We start from the raw sequence: 5,662 nt of genomic DNA on the forward strand, positions 1-5,662 counted from the left end.
ATATGGTATGAATAACTACTACATTTGGAATGTTTATCATAACCGTGAAAGCATCTTATTGTTACATTGTACTTATTGTTTCAACTAGTGCCATGGTATTTTGACATTTCACTTCTGGTTTTTTCGAAACACGGAAATCTGGTTAATTTGACAATGGTGAAGATCATTCGAACATGCAAAAATGATCAAGTTATATTAATTGAAATTTCGATGCAAAAATAACAATAATACTTCTAGCAATAGATTTTGATGTTGAATATTCGTTACTTCCAACTTTTCTATGATGATAAATGTACCTTCTTTAGTTAGCGAGAGAGCTTGTTTTTTTAAACGCTTGTAGGCATTCAAAATCCTTAACTCGTTGCTCTCTTTAACATTTTAATGTTACTGTTTTGGAATCGTTCGTGATTTTTACCAGCGAATTTCCTGGGGAATAATACTGTTCCTATAAAAGTGTTGAAAAAACGTTATATAGAAATTACTAATAGAAGTATTTACACAGAAACTAAACGGAAAACTCAGTAAATTTTTCGGATATTATTTCCAAAAAACCTTCCATATCCGCTAGAAATATTTATGTGCCAAGTGTTTACGATGCTCCGAATCGAGTTCTCCATGTTTTAAAACAATTTGTAACAGTTTTCCTTTATCATTATTTCTTATGAAATTTACTCACCTGCAATACCAATACTGAAGTAGAACAGCACACTATTACAAAATTATACACTTATACAAGATATCGCAATTTCATCGCTGGAATATGAAATCTGCCGCTGTAATGAAGCTTTATGTGACACTAGAAAAAGCAGACGTGTTGATTGACAATTTGTATAGTCGCACTAATAAAATGCATAGTCGGTTGAAAAACACTAAACGATGATGTTCTTTCTACATAAATTACGTTGATATGAACAATATGTATAGTGCTTTCAAACTTGACAATCTCTATCCAACTATATGTTTATTTATGGTAACATTATTCTATTCTGAAGAAGAACTTACTCACATGGTAGTCATTACTATATCAGTTGGACCTAACTATAAGGTGACCGAAAGTTCAATTTCACCTTACTTCCCAGTAAATCCGAACATCGGACGCATCGTGCAAGAAAGCTTTTGATTGCGTTTCGAGCTTACATAGTGTATCGGTAGAACAAAAGAGTGAATAAATACCAAAGCAGAGAACGGATGTCTGATACTCAGGGGATGGGATATATCGGGGTTGGATTTCCAACCCTGAACATAGGGCCAGAGTTTTTCTGGCCCTAAGAGGCGATTGACTTTAAGGTTAAAGCCTCTATGATCGAAACAAAAGAATGTTTTTCACCCCGGGGAGACGTCGGCTCGAAAATGCCTTGTTTGATGTTCCCTCGCTCTGTTTCTATAGCGATACATTATGTAAACATAAAGTTTTTTTAGGTCGACGAGGTTGATACAAATGGTGCAGAATTGTCCGATGACGGGTCGATCGAAGCGCTACGATCGGCCCCATATCGTGCTCAATCGGTCCGATAATCGGACCGATGATCGGACTTATGCGGGTCGACAAATTTCACTGGGTTGTAATTGTCATTGGAACTTTTTCGTTCTTATTTTAATGATTGTCAGAATTACCACGCCAGAAAAGTCATACAGACAACCCAGTAAATCCGAACATCGGACGCATCGTACACGAAAGCTTTTGATTGCGTTTCGAGCTTACATAGTGCATCGGTAGAACAAAAGAATGAAGATGTACCAAAGCAGAGAGCGGATGTCTGATACTCGGGGGATGGAATATATCGGGGTTGGATTTCAAACCCCGAATTTAGGGCCAGAGTTTTTCTGGGCCTAACATGCGAATTACCTTAAGGTTAAAGCCTCTATGATCGAAACAAATGTTTAACAATCTTTCTCACCCTATCGGGAAGACGTTGGCTCGAAAATGTCTTGTTTGATATTCCTTCGCTCTGTTTCTCTAGCGATACATAATGTAAACATAAAGCTTTTTTAGGTCAGCGCGGTTGATGCAAATGGTGCAGAATTGTCCGATGACGGGCCGATCGAAGCGCTACGATCGGCCCTATATCGTGCTCAACCGGTCCGATAATCGGACCGATGATCGGACTTATGCGGGTCTACAAATTTCACTGGGAAATAGTATAGTCAAGAAGTAGATTTTTTGTTCTAGTGCTTATTACAATACGGATGGTGAATAATCTGATATCATGGTCGTTACTATTATTTGAGTATATAGTTGAAATGACCATGAGGCACAGGTTGCGGTTACTGTAAGATTTTTCTGAGTGTACGGTTTTGAGTTCTAGGTAGTGTAAAGTATAACAAATGTTAGTTTTGGAATGCTGATTTCATTCAGTGTAGGACGAGATCTGTCAAGTGAGATTCACTTACTCTTACTCTTACTCTTTCAGTCGTAGACCACGCGGGTCTCTGCTGTATACAGGAAGCGTCTCCATTCAACTCGGTTCATGGCTGTTCACCGCCAGCCTCGGTAGCTACGAAGGGTCCGCAGGTCGTCCTCAATTTGATCTATCCATCTTGCCCGCTGCGCGCCTCTCCTTATACCGATCGGATTATTATCGAGAATCATTTTAACCGGGTTGTTCTCCGACATTCTAATAACATGCCCGGCCCACCGTAACCGCCCGACCTTGCCCGTTTGGGCGAGGGTTCGTCCTCCCAGCAACTGGTGCAGTTCATGGTTCATTCGCCTTCTCCAAGTATCGTCTTCCATCCGCACTCCGCCGAAGATGGTTCGCAACACCTTCCGTTCAAAAACACCTAGTGCGCATTCATCCTCCTCAATCATTGTCCAGGACTCGTGCCCGTAGAGGATAACCGGTCTAATCAGCGTTTTGTAGATAGTTAACTTCGTACGCCCGGGTTGGTGGTTCAATGCATAGGGCGCTGGTCTTACAAGCCAGTATGTTCGAGCCTCGACCTGGAAGGATTCTTAGTGTCAGTAGGATCCATAGTACTAGCCATGCAATGATTCTGTACACCAAGAATCGTCGGCTGCGAAGTCTGTTGAAACAGAAAGGCCAAATTCCACAAAAGGAATGTAATGCCAGGACTTTGCTTAACTTCGTACGACGGTGAATTTTGCTCGATCGAAGCGTCCTGCACTGTCCATAGTAAGCACGGTTTCCTGACAATATACGTCTCTGAATTTCTCTGCTGGTGTCATTATCGGCAGTCACCAGTGAGCCCAAGTACTCGAACTCGTCGACAATTTCGATTTCATCACCACCAATCAGAACTCGTAATGGGTGGCTGCCATTATCTTCTCTCGAGCCCCTGCCTTTCATGTACTTTGTCTTTGACACATTGATGTCTAGTCCGATCCGCTTGGCCTCAGCTTTTAGTCCGATGTACGTATCTTCCATCTTCTCAAAGTTGCGTGCTATAATGTCAATATCAGCAGCGAAACCAAGTAGCTGGACGGACTTTCTGAAAATCGTGCCACTCGTGTCTATCCTCGCTCTTCTTATCACACCCTCCAAAGCAATGTTGAATAGCAGACACGAAAGGCCATCACCTTGCCGTAGCCCTCTGCTAGTTTCGAAGGGACTCGAATTTATCCCCGATACTCGAACAACGCACATCACTCGATCCATCGTAGCCTTGATCAATCGTATCAGTTTGTCCGGGAATCCGTAGTCGTGCATGATTTTCCATGGCTGATCTCGATCGATTGTGTCGTAGGCTGATTTGAAATCGATGAATAAGTGATGTGTGGGGGCACATTGTATTCGCGGCACCTTTGCAACACCTGGCGGATGGCGAACACTTAGTCCGTGGTAGCGCGTTCGCCCATAAATCCTGCCTGATATTGTCCTACGAATTCGTTTGCAACCGGTGAAAGTCGAAATGAGATTCAATAAATAAAGTATCGTTAGGAAGCTGGGATTTCTACTTAGAACGTTAAACCATGCATTTTGATCTTTTCAACTTCTCCGAAACCCCCTAACCTAAATGGTGAGTTGTGTACCTCAGAATAAAGAAAAGGTAGGAATATAATAGGTAGTTCTCTTTTAGTTTCAATGATTTGCTGCAAGGGTGTAGAAAGCATAGTTGTTGTTAAAACACATAAAGCAAAACCACCCAACAGAGAGTTTCGTTGAGTAGGCTAAAATTAAGTAAACCGCATTAACCTGAAATTGAGTGAATTCGACTCAACCATTGAGTAAATATAGCTAGATATAACTCACTATACTGTATACTTTTGTAAGCGCCTTATGGAAACTACTTAGAGCCACTTTAACTAAAATTAGGTTATTGAACAGTACCTCGATGTTAGGTGAAAAGTACTCAAAATTAGGTTGTCTTGCTACTCCGTGTAGAGTTAAATACCCATTTACGGCATATTCAGGAGTGTTCTAGTTCTAGATGCATAATTTTTGTCAGTTTTATAATTTAAATCTAGAAATTATAACAAAGTAAACTGGCAGCCCAACAGCGTTTTATCTGTGTTTCAAATAAAGAAAAAATAGAACGGCAATGTATACCAGTTTTAAATTAGACAGTAGAACTGGTCGAATAAATAAAACTAAAACGTATTGCTGGGGATACGATTGTTTCAGTTTCATTTACATTATAGACCACCCATATGAATCTTTCAGCTGCTGAATTTGCTCTTACCCCATACCGATTAAGCTCGAATTGAAGTCGAAGTGTGTATTTTGTTTTAAGGTCTATTAGCACTTGAGCGATCAGACCGTCCCGGTATGTTAAATGCGCGGGCACTTTAAACGTGCATTTTAGGAGCATTTACGCACCCATTCTACACCTGACGGCGCTTTTGCTGTCATGGGCAGCTCAATTACATTACTATTACCATAAATCTGGTAAATCGAGATTTCTCACTATACAGAGACACTGACAGCGCCTCTAGTGAAAAACGGGTGTACTTTTCTTCCATTAACTACTGTGGTTGTGTTGTTTTTCCGAGCATGGCGCCCGCAGGCGAGTCCGCATCGAATCTCTTACATAGAAATTAGGTGAGAGAAATGTCAATTTCGCGGAAAAATAACAGCACTGCGTATACACATACAATTGGCGGCCCTTACACGAGCATTAAAACTGTCATTTTAAATGATGACTAACTAATGATGTAATTCAAATTTGTTAGGCGGCCCTTACACGAGCATTAAAAATGTCATTTTAAATGATGTCATTTAAATGATGTAATTCAAATTTGTTAAAAATTTCGTCATTAGTGCACCACTACACGTTCATTAAAATGATATTTTTTTTTACTAATGACATTTTTAATGACTCGTGTAAGGGCCGCTTTAGAAACTTTGTCATTAGTGCACCACTACACGTTCATTAAAATGATATTTTATGTTACTAATGACATTTTTAATGACTCGTGTAAGGGCCGCTAATGATGTAATTCAAATTTGTTAGAAATTTCGTCATTAGTGCACCACTACACGTTCATTAAAATGATATTTTTTTTACTAATGACATTTTTAATGACTCGTGTAAGGGCCGCTATTGACATGAGATGCCGAGCGATGGTGTAGCTGAGCTGAGATTTATTTCTCTCAAAGCTGAACTGAACTGAAAAGACAATCTAACACTACAAAGCAAATAAAACATAAAGAATGTTATTTCACTAAACGTTAAACAAAATTTCTCAACGATTAAAAGAGTA

Source organism: Malaya genurostris, chromosome 2 (assembly GCF_030247185.1).
Source record: "Malaya genurostris strain Urasoe2022 chromosome 2, Malgen_1.1, whole genome shotgun sequence".
Lineage (NCBI taxonomy): Eukaryota > Metazoa > Arthropoda > Insecta > Diptera > Culicidae > Malaya > Malaya genurostris.